Source organism: Salmo salar, chromosome ssa11, assembly GCF_905237065.1.
Source record: "Salmo salar chromosome ssa11, Ssal_v3.1, whole genome shotgun sequence".
Classification (NCBI taxonomy): domain Eukaryota; kingdom Metazoa; phylum Chordata; class Actinopteri; order Salmoniformes; family Salmonidae; genus Salmo; species Salmo salar.
In genome coordinates this window covers 57,298,991-57,311,251 of record NC_059452.1, presented here as the reverse complement: position 1 = coordinate 57,311,251, position 12,261 = coordinate 57,298,991, and positions in this window count along the sequence as shown.

The following is a 12,261-nucleotide window of genomic DNA, read 5'->3' as shown; positions in this document are numbered from 1 at the left end:
TTTGGTGAGTGCTAAACTTGCTGGGTGTCTAAATAGCTAGCCCTGTGATGCCTGGGCTATCTACTGAGAATATTGCAAAATGTGCTTTCACCGAAAAGCTATTTTAAAATCGGACATATCGAGTGCATAGAGGAGTTCTGTATCTATAATTCTTAAAAGAATTGTTATGCTTTTTGTGAACGTTTATCGTGAGTAATTTAGTAAATTCACCGGCAGTGTTCGGTGGGAATGCTAGTCACATGCTAGTCACATGCTAATGTAAAAAAAGCTGTTTTTTTATATAAATATGAACTTGATTGAACAAAACATGCATCTATTGTATAACAATAATGTCCTAGGGTTGTCATCTGATGAAGATCATCAAAGGTTAGTGCTGCATTTATCTGTGGTTTGGGTTTATGTGACATTATATGCTAGCTTGAAAAATGGGTGTCTGATTATTTCTGGCTGGGTACTCTGCTGACATAATCTAATGTTTTGCTTTCGTTGTAAAGCCTTTTTGAAATCGGACAGTGTGGTTCAACAACAAATTTTGTTTTGGTTCCAAATAATCCATAGTTATATTGAAATAGCTCCGTTTTGTTCGTGCGTTCAGGTCACAATCCGAAGGGTGACGCGCGAGCGCATTTCGTGACAAAAAAATTCAAAATGCGAATGCATCATGACACGTTACAGGTCCAGCACCGCACCAAGCAGCTGCTCAGAGAGGAGCAAGAGAGAAACACCCGGGAGTTAAGAGAAGGCTTAAAGGGGCTAGCGGACCAAATTTGGTGCTCAGTTACGAGCTGCAAATACCCAGAGGCGGGCCAATCATTTTCTTCAAAAACTGACAAAGCAGGATGATGTGGAAGCCTCACCACCTTCGAAAGGACAGCAGAGCACGAGAGAGAAGTGGCCGAAAAAAGAATGGGCAGGGCTTCTGGCACCATACCTGGCAGGAGACGTTAACCTGTTAGGGCTAGGGGGCAGTATTGACACGGCTGGATAAAAAACATACCCGATTTAATCTGGTTACCACTCCTACCCAGTAACTAGAATATGCATATACGTATTACATATGGATAGAAAACACCCTAAATTTTCTAAAACTGTTTGAATGGTGTCTGTGAGTATAACAGAACTCAAATGGCAGGTCAAAACCTGAGAGATTCCTTTACAGGAAGTGGCCTGTCTGACCATTTCTTGAACTTCTTTTCCATCTCTATCATTTACTAAGGATCTCTGCTCTAACGTGACACTTCCCACGTCGTCCATAGGCGCTCAGAGCCCGGGAAAAAACAGAATGTCGTCATTCCAGCCCCAGGCTGAAACACATTATCGCCTTTCTCAAGTGGCCGATCAAGGGACACTGGGCTTATGCGCGTGACCCCGACCACCCCCGCCTTTGGGATTTTTTCCTCTGTTTGCCGAAAAGGAGATTCCCACCTAGCGTCCCACCTAGCCCATAGAGGTTAAAAAAGCGTATTTTGATCTGGAGTTCAAAGATGCACAGGATTACGATAAACTAAAGGGAGAGATTCTGACTTGGAGTGACCGATACCGTGAGGGACCATCGCTTTCACCAGGGGACCTACAGACCTGGACAACCCCCCCCCCCCCCCCCCGAACACAGATGTTTGACTTGATTCACCTGGCACGGGAAATGGTTGCGACCAGAGACCCGTTCATCCGCCGAGATCGTTGAGACCATCGTACTCGACCAGTTTCAGCGAGGTCTACCCCGAGAAGTTTGACGATGGGGTTGGCCGGAACAAGGTACTTGCCGCCGACCATCTAGTGACCCTGGTTGAATGATATTGTATGGCAGGAACAGCTGATCAGGCACAGGAGGAAAAATCCCAAGGCCTGGGCAAACCCGAGGACAAGGTAAGATTGTTGCAGCATTGGGAGGGGGAAGAGAGCTGCGTGGGGCCGTGAGGAAAGAATCAGACTGGGGGCGAGACACAACAGGGACCAGGGGTTGTGGGGTCCCCCCCAAAACCCTATTATCTGTTACAATTGTAATAGACCGGGACATATTGTGGCATACTGCCCTATTAACCTGTTGGGGCTAGGGGGCAGTATTTGCACGGCCGGATAAAAAATGTACCCGATTTAAACTGGTTACTACTCTTGCCCAGAAATGAGAATATGCATATAATTGTTTAATTTGGATAGAAAACACTCTAAAATTTCTAAAACTGTTTGAATGGTGTCTGTGAGTATAACAGAACTCAAATGGCAGGCCAAAACCTGAGAATATTCCATACAGGAAGTGCCCTGTCTGACAATTTATTGTCCTTCTGTAGCCTCTCTATCGAAAGTACAGCATCTGTGCTGTAACGTGACATTTTCTAAGGCTTCCATTGGCTCTCAGAAGGCGCCAGAAAGTGTAATGGGGTGTCTGCAGTCTCTGGGCTAAGTACAGCAGCTCTGTTTGTTACTGGCCTGCCACGAGAAGTCGCCATGTTTTTCTTTCAGCCTTTGAATGAATACAACATTGCCCGGTTGGAATATTATTGCTATTTTATGAGAAAAATCGCATAAAAATGTATTTTAAACAGCGTTTGACATGCTTCAAAGTACGGTAATGGAATATTTTCTGATGAGCTATTTATTAAGCTCTAGTTGCCTCTTGTTGGGCTGCTGCTGCTTGTAACAGCGCCTGTATGGCTCCCTCCATACTCATTTTCCCTGAGCAAACTGTACGAAACAAACAAAGCTACAACAAAAAAACCTGACTCCTCTTTGGAGTGCTAACAATATATCGTATATATATATATTTAAATATAGTGCGGTACTAGGGGCGTCCAAAATGGCACCCAATTCCCTATATAGTGCACTAGGTGTTAGCCTGGTCAGTCTGTTTGTCTGTCCTCTATATGGTGTTAGCCTGGTCAGTCTGTCTGTCTGTCCTCTATATGGTGTTAGCCTGGTCTGTCTGTCTGTCTGTCTGTCTGTCTGTCTGTCTGTCTGTCTGTCTGTCTGTCTGTCTGTCTGTCTGTCTGTCTGTCTGTCTGTCTGTCTGTCTGTCTGTCTGTCTGTCTGTCTGTCTGTCTGTCTGTCTGTCTGTCTGTCTGTCTGTCTGTCCTCTATATGGTGTTAGAAAATAAAGGAAAGCCGCACACTCTAAGAGCTCAGATGCAAAAATTTTAATCACCAACGTTTCGACAGCGAAGCAGTCTTCATCAGGGTATCATCAAACACTGCGAGATGAGTCATTTATATAGTGTCAAGAGACACACAGGTGTTTGTAATCATGGCCAAGTATGGCCTAATATCATTGGTTAACTCAAATATTTAAAAAAATGGCATACAAAGAACATACAAAAAGACAAACAAATGGATAGTATACGATCATAGCATTTGTAGTCTAAAATGTATCTAACAAACAATTACAATGGCAAAATCACAATTATCACAAGAATGGCTTCAGATCAAAGTCTATGTTGAGACCGAAGGGAGCAAGGGTCTTTAAATTAAAGATCCAGGCAGCCTCTCGTTTCAACAATAAATTATCAAGGTCACCCCCTCTCCTCGGGAGGGTGACATGTTCGATACCAATATAACGCAGAGACGAAATCGGATGGTTTGCTTCCAAAAAGTGGGCCGCAACTGGGTAAGTTAAGTTTTTGCACCTAATGGTGCTACGATGCTCTGAGATACGTACTTTTAATTCACGCTTTGTTTTACCCACATAATTTTTACCACAAGGACAAGTTATAAGATAAATAACTGCCTTAGTGGAACACGTAATAACACCTTTAATTGGGATAGATTTCCCTGTTTGGGGGTGTTTGAAGGATCTACATTTATAAGTGCCATTGCATTGAGCGCAGCCATTACACTTGTAATTTCCATCCAGTATGGGCGCAAATAGACGTTGTTCAGGAATATCTTGGGGTAGTAAATCAGAGTGTACCAATTGGTCTCTGAGATTTCTTCCCCGCGAGAATACGACCAGGGGAAGATCAGAAAACACATTAACGAGACTATCATCATATTTCAGAATGTGCCAATGTTTGTGAACGATTCCTTTAATTTGTTCAGAGCACTTTGAATAGCGGGTAGTGAGAACGCAAGAATGCGTCTTTTTGCGAGACTGACCTTGAAAAAGGTCATGTCTCGTTTTGTTTTGAATTTTCTCAATGGCAGTATTAATCTGATCATTGTTGTACCCCCTCTCCTTGAACTTATCCTGAGTCTCAGCCATATTTCTGTCGAAATCTGATTGTTTAATACAAATTCTTTTGATTCGACAGAATTGGCTGTAGGGCAAACTATTTTTCAAGGGCAGTGGGTGACAACTATCAGCCCTCAACAAACTGTTACGATCAGTAGGTTTCCTGTAAAGATCAGTGTATAAAACATTATCTTCACACACGATCAGAAGATCAAGAAAACTGATTTGACGTGTATCAGATTGCATAGTAAATCTCAAATGTTCAGAACAGGAGTTAAGAAAAGCATAAAACACCTGGAGCAGTTCTGCATCACCCCTCCATAGAACAAAAATATCGTCAATATACCGTTTCCAAATAATGATGTTAGGCAAGAAAACATTTTTGAGAGGGTTGAAAATGGATTGTTTCTCCATGTAACCCACATACAAATTAGCATAGTTAGGAGCCATGGGGGATCCCATAGCAGTACCCTTCGTGTGAATAAAGAAATCATTTAGAAACATGAAGTAGTTATGTGTGAGTACTATTTCAGCCAATGTTACAATGCAGGCACTGGAAGGTAGCTCATTAGGGTCACGTTGCAGAAGAAAATGTTCCATGGCTTCAATACCGCCCTCATGTGGAATATTTGTGTATAACGACTCAACATCAAAAGTAACTAACAAGGTGTTCTCAGGCAGAGGATCAAGAGATTCAATAATAGAGATCATACTGCTGGTGTCCTTTACAAAGGAGGGGAGATGTTCTGCAAGTGGTCTAATAAAAAAATCCACAAAAGTAGATAGAGGGGCCGTTACTGCATCAATGCCCGCTACAATAGGGCGCCCTGGAGGGTTTGTAACATTCTTGTGTAATTTCGGCAAAGTATAGAAAGTGGCAATTTTAGGGTGTTGAATGGCCAGAAAGTCATATTCTTTTTTAGTTATCTGACCAGAATTTAAATAACCATCTAGGACAGTAAAGATAGTATTCTGAAATTGGGAAGTAGGGTCACTTCTGAGTTTCTTGTAAAAGGTGTTGTCAAGCAGTTGTCTATGACACTCATTTACATAAGCTGTCCTATCCATGAGTACAACCGACCCACCCTTATCAGCAGGACGAATAAGGACTGACGTATCGGATTGTAAATCAAGCAAAGCTTGTTTTTCATCCTTAGGTAAATTATGGAAAGATTTGAAGTCCTGTTTATTCTTAAGGAGATGAGCAACATCTTTTTCAACAAGTCTGCAATATGTCTCGATAGAGTGATTGCGATTGGCTGGAGGTACAAAATAACTCTTGCTTCTAAAAGGAGTCGGAGTACGTACAGGTAAGTAACCTACTGGTTCAATAGAAGTGTCAGGATTAGGGGAGCTAAAGTATTCCCTTAAACGGATGTTTCTAAAAAACTTGAACATTTACATTTACATTTAAGTCATTTAGCAGACGCTCTTATCCAGAGCGACTTACAAAATGGTGCATTCACCTTATGATATCCAGTGGAACAACCACTTTACAATAGTGCATCTAAATATTTTAAGGGGGGGGTTAGAAGGATTACTTTATCCTATCCTAGGTATTCCTTAAAGAGGTGGGGTTTCAGGTGTCTCCGGAAGGTGGTGATTGACTCCGCTGTCCTGGCGTCGTGAGGGAGCTTGTTCCACCATTGGGGTGCCAGAGCAGCGAACAGTTTTGACTGGGCTGAGCGGGAACTGTGCTTCCTCAGAGGTAGGGGGGCCAGCAGGCCAGTGGTGGATGAACGCAGTGCCCTTGTTTGGGTGTAGGGCCTGATCAGAGCCTGAAGGTATGGAGGTGCCGTTCCCTTCACAGCTCCGTAGGCAATCACCATGGTCTTGTAGCGGATGCGAGCTTCAACTGGAAGCCAGTGGAGAGAGCGGAGGAGCGGGGTGACGTGAGAGAACTTGGGAAGGTTGAACACCAGACGGGCTGCGGCGTTCTGGATGAGTTGTAGGGGTTTAATGGCACAGGCAGGGAGCCCAGCCAACAGCGAGTTGCAGTAATCCAGACGGGAGATGACAAGTGCCTGGATTAGGACCTGCGCCGCTTCCTGTGTGAGGCAGGGTCGTACTCTGCGAATGTTGTAGAGCATGAACCTACAGGATCGGGTCACCGCCTTGATGTTAGTGGAGAACGACAGGGTGTTGTCCAGGATCACGCCAAGGTTCTTAGCACTCTGGGAGGAGGACACAAGGGAGTTGTCAACCATGATGGCGAGATCATGGAACGGGCAGTCCTTCCCCGGGAGGAAGAGCAGCTCCGTCTTGCCGAGGTTCAGCTTGAGCTGGTGATCCGTCATCCACACTGATATGTCTGACAGACATGCAGAGATGCGATTCGCCGCCTGGTTATCAGAAGGGGGAAAGGAGAAGATTAATTGTGTGTCGTCTGCATAGCAATGATAGGAGAGACCATGTGAGGATATGACAGAGCCAAGTGACTTGGTGTATAGCGAGAATAGGAGAGGGCCTAGAACAGAGCCCTGGGGGACACCAGTGGTGAGAGCGCATGGTGCGGAGACAGATTCTCGCCACGCCACCTGGTAGGAGCGACCTGTCAGGTAGGACGCAATCCAAGCGTGGGCCGCGCCGGAGATGCCCAACTCGGAGAGGGTGGAGAGGAGGATCTGATAGTTCACAGTATCAAAGGCACCAGATAGGTCTAGAAGTATGAGAGCAGAGGAGAGAGAGTTAGCTTTAGCAGTGCGGAGAGCCTCCGTGACACAGAGAAGAGCAGTCTCAGTTGAATGCCCAGTCTTGAAACCTGACTGATTAGGATCAAGAAGGTCATTCTGAGAGAGATAGCAGGAGAGCTGGCCAAGGACGGCACGTTCAAGAGTTTTGGAGAGAAAAGAAAGAAGGGATACTGGTCTGTAGTTGTTGACATCGGAGGGATCGAGTGTAGGTTTTTTCAGAAGGGGTGCAACTCTCGCTCTCTTGAAGACGGAAGGGACGTAGCCAGCGGTCAAGGATGAGTTGATGAGCGAGGTGAGGAAGGGGAGAAGGTCTCCGGAAATGGTCTGGAGAAGAGAGGAGGGGATAGGGTCAAGTGGGCAGGTTGTTGGGCGGCCGGCCGTCACAAGACGCGAGATTTCATCTGGAGAGAGAGGGGAGAAAGAGGTCAAAGCACAGGGTAGGGCAGTGTGAGCAGGACCAGCGGTGTCGTTTGACTTAGCAAACGAGGATCGGATATCGTCAACCTTCTTTTCAAAATGGTTGACGAAGTCATCCGCAGAGAGGGGGGAGGGGGAGGAGGATTCAGGAGGGAGGAGAAGGTAGCAAAGAGCTTCCTAGGGTTAGAGGCAGATGCTTGGAATTTAGAGTGGTAGAAAGTGGCTTTAGCAGCAGAGACAGAAGAGGAGAATGTAGAGAGGAGTGAGTGAAAGGATGCCAGGTCCGCAGGGAGGCGAGTTTTCCTCCATTTCCGCTCGGCTGCCCGGAGCCCTGTTCTGTGAGCTCGTAGTGAGTCGTCGAGCCACGGAGCAGGAGGGGAGGACCGAGCCGGCCTGGAGGATAGGGGACAGAGAAAATCAAAGGATGCAGAAAGGGAGGAGAGGAGGGTTGAGGAGGCAGAATCAGGAGATAGGTTGGAGAAGGTTTGAGCAGAGGGAAGAGATGATAGGATGGAAGAGGAGAGAGTAGCGGGAGAGAGAGAGCGAAGGTTGGGACGGCGCAATACCATCCGAGTAGGGGCAGAGTGAGAAATGTTGGATGAGAGCAAGAGGTTAAAGGATACAAGGTAGTGGTCGGAGATTTGGAGGGGAGTTGCAATGAGATTAGTGGAAGAACAGCATCTAGTAAAGATGAGGTCAAGCGTATTGCCTGCCTTGTGAGTAGGGGGGGAAGGTGAGAGGGTGAGGTCAAAAGAGGAGAGGAGTGGAAAGAAGGAGGCAGAGAGGAATGAGTCAAAGGTAGACGTGGGGAGGTTAAAGTCACCCAGAACTGTGAGAGGTGAGCCATCCTCAGGAAAGGAACTTATCAAGGCGTCAAGCTCATTGATGAACTCTCCAAGGGAACCTGGAGGGCGATAAATGATAAGGATGTTAAGCTTGAAAGGGCTGGTAACTGTGACAGCATGGAATTCAAATGAGGAGATAGACAGATGGGTCAGGGGAGAAAGAGAGAATGTCTGAACATGTCTACCTTAACGTCAAAATCGTTACACTGTGTTGTAGGCACAAAAGATAACCCTTTATTAAGCAAAGAGACATGGGCAGGGCTCAATATCTTGCTTGATAAGTTAAAGACACTCAGTCCCGTGGGTTCTGGGACCGTGTGAACGGTCTCCTCTGCCTCTGATAGTCGTTTCTTCTTACCCCGTCGGGTGCGGCATCTCGTCGATGCGCGTGCCTGCGGCCACCTGCGCCCTTCCGTTGGCCCAGTCTCTCGTTGAATAAAAAACTGCCACTGGAAGCCGATGAGGCGCTGGTTGTAGAGTGTTGGTCAGACGGGTGTGGATCAAAGTAAGTGTCATCCCTCCTGCGTCTGCCATGGAGAGGAGCAGGGCGTCCTTTGTCAGGGTTTCTCCAAAAGTAGACTTTATCCTCGGCCTTATGGCCTTTTGCTTTCCTAACTGCCCGTTTATATTGGTTCCTAACTTCCCTGAAAAGTTGCATATCACGGGGTCTATTCGATACTAATGCAGTACGCCACAGGATGTTTTTGTGCTGGTCAAGGGTAGTCAAGTCTGGAGTGAACCAAGGGCCATATCTGTTCTTAGTTCTACATTTTTTTATTGGGGCATGCTTTTTTAAGATGGTGAGCAAGGCAGTTTTAAAGAATAACCAGCTATCCTCTACTGATGGAATGAGGTCAATATCCTTCCAGGATACCTGGGCCTGCTCGCTGAAATGTTTTAGGGAGCGTTTGACAGTGATGAGGGGTGTTCGTTTGACCGCGGACCCATTACGGACGCAGGCAATGAGGCCTTGATCGCTGAGTCCCTGGTTGAAGACAGCAGAGGTGTATTTAGAGGGCAGGTTGGTCAGGATGATATCTATGAGGGTGCCCGTGTTTACGGATTTAGGGTTGTACCTGGTAGGTTCCTTGATAATTTGTGTGAGATTGAGGGAATCTAGCTTAGATTGTAGGACAGCTGGGGTGATAAGCATATCCAAGTTTAGGTCACCTAACAGTACAAACTCTGAAGATAAATAGGGGGCAATTAATCCACATATGGTGTCCAGGGCACAGCTGGCGGTAAAGGGGGGTCTATAGCAAGTGGCAACAGTGAGAGACTTATTTCTGGGAAGGTGGATTTTTAAAAGTAGAAGCTCGAACTGTTGCTTTACGGAAGAGTGGCCAGAAAAAAGCCATTGCTTAAAGACAAAAATAAGCAAACACGTTTGGGGTTCGCCAAAAGATATGTGGGAGACTCCCCAAACATATGGAAGAAGGTACTCTGGTCAGATGAGACTAAAATGTAGCTTTTTGGCCATCAAGGAAAGCGCTATGTCTGGTGCAAACCCAACACCTCTCATCACCCCGAGAACACCATCCTACCAGATAAGCATGCTGGTGGCAGCATCATGCTGTGGGGATGTTTTTCAACAGCAGGGACTGGGAAACTGGTAAGAATTTAAGGAATGAGGTTCACCTTCCAGCAGGACAATGACCCTAAGCATACTGCTACAGCAACACTCGAGTGGTTTAAGGGGAAACATTTAAACGTCTTGGAATGGCCTAGTCAAAGCACTGACCTCAATCCAATTCAGAATATGTGGTATTACTTAAAATTGCTGTACATCAGCGGAACCCATCAAACTTGAAAGAGCTGGAGCAGTTTTGCCTTGAAGAATGGGCAAAAATCCCAGTGACTAGATGTGCCAAGCTTATAGAGACATACCCCAAGAGACGTACAGCTGTAATTACTGCAAAAGGTAGCTCTACAAAGTATTGACTTTGGGAGGGGGGGGATGAATAGTTATGCACGTTCAAGTTTTCCGTTTTTTTCGTCTTATTTCTTGTTTGTTTCGCAAGAAAAAATATTTTGCATCTTCAAAGTGGTGGGCATGTTGTGTAAATCAAATGAATCAAACCCCCCCAAAAATATCTATTTTAATTCCAGGTTGTACGACAACAAAATAGGAAAAACGCCAAGGGGGGCGAATACTTTTGCAAGCCACTGTAAGTGCTTGACAACACCGCACACAACACACAACACTGTAACAGCTCTCCTGATGGTCAGCCAGCCTGACAGCTACGAGGGTTAAGGTCTACTGGGGTTAAACAGAGTCAACACTTTGTGAACTACTGTCATTGCTTTATAACTCTATATGACCTAGTTCTGTTAATTCTTGATCTGTTACATCCTCTATGATACACTGACAGACAGGAAGACAGACAGACAGGCAGCTAGGAAGACAGACAGACAGGCAGACAGACAGGCAGCCAACCAATAGAAGTTATTTATAAGTTAATTATTTACAAATAATTTAGGAGCACTGGGGGGGGGATTTCAGAAGTTAGAGAACTGATTGAGGTATTTTCTTACCGAGAGATCAGTCAGAGACAGACAGGAAGACACATACAGAAAGATGCATAAGGACAGACGGACGGACAAAAAGACACCGACAGACGGACGGACGGACGGGTAAATAAGGAGAGATTGACAGACGGACAGACAGAAAGATACAACAGGATGGACAGACTGACAGACACACCACAGTCAGGCCACCACAGTCAGACCACCACAGTCAGGCCACCACAGTCAGACCACCACAGTCAGGCCACCACAGTCAGGCCACCACAGTCAGGCCACCACAGTCAGACCACCACAGTCAGGCCGATACAGGGGTTGTGTCCCAAATGGCCCCCTATTCCCTATCTAGTGCAACAAACATATACGTACCTGTCCTCTTCTGTTCTGTACTTCTGTTCTACTGTCCTCTTCTGTTCTACTGTCCTCTTCTGTTCTGTACTTCTGTTCTACTGTCCTCTTCTGTTCTACTGTCCTCTTCTGTTCTGTTCTACTGTTCTACTGTCCTCTTCTGTTCTGTTCTACTGTCCTCTACTGTTCTGTTCTACTGTTCTACCTCCTCACATAATAACACACCATTTCCAGACCCACTGACTAAACTTGAAACCCCCAGACATATATTCCTCTCCTCTGACACAGCTGGCGTCAACAACACAGACTCACCTGATAGCAGCAGAGATCATCAACTAGAGAAATATCTGCTAAGATGCACAACACATTCCTCTGTGGGTCTCAACTACTCCTGGCTGTCTCCCTGAGACAAAGAACACATTATGGGAGGAGGAACAGAGACTCAACACTCCATCTGATTGGAGGAGGCAGGGGCTGGAGAATAGGGAGGTAGGAGGCAGGGGCTGGAGAATAGGGAGGTACAGGGAGGTAGGAGGAGGCAGGGTTGGAGAATAGGGAGGTAGGAGGAGGCATGGCTGGAGAATAGGGAGGTAGGAGGAGGCAGGGCTGGAGAATAGGGAGGTAGGAGGAGGCATGGCTGGAGAATAGGGCGGTAGGAGGAGGCAGGGCTGGAGAATAGGGAGGTAGGAGGAGGCATGGCTGGAGAATAGGGAGGTAGGAGGAGGCAGGGGCTGGAGAATAGGGAGGTACAGGGAGGCATGGGCTGGAGAATAGGGAGGTAGGAGGAGGCATGGCTGGAGAATAGGGAGGTAGGAGGAGGCAGGGGGTGGAGAATAGGGAGGTACAGGGAGGAAGGAGCAGGCAGGGTTGGAGAATAGGGAGGTAGGAGGAGGCAGGGCAGGAGAATAGGGAGGTAGGAGGAGGCATGGCTGGAGAATAGGGAGGTAGGAGGAGGCTGGGCTAAAGAGTAGGGAGGTAGGAGGAGGCAGGGTCTGGAGAATAGGGAGGAAGGAGGAGGCAGGGGCTGGAGAATAGGGAGGTAGGAAGAGGCCAGGGGCTGGAGAATAGGGAGGCAGGGGCTGGAGAAAAGGGAGGTGGGGGGAGGCCAGGGGCTGGAGAACAGGGAGGTAGAATCATCCCTGGTTAGGAAAACAGGGAGGTAGACTCATCCCTGGCCAGGAGAACAGGGAGGTAGAGTCATCCCTGGTTAGGAGAACAGGGAGGTAGAGTCATCCCTGGCCAGGAGAACAGGGAGGTAGAGTCATCCCTGGTT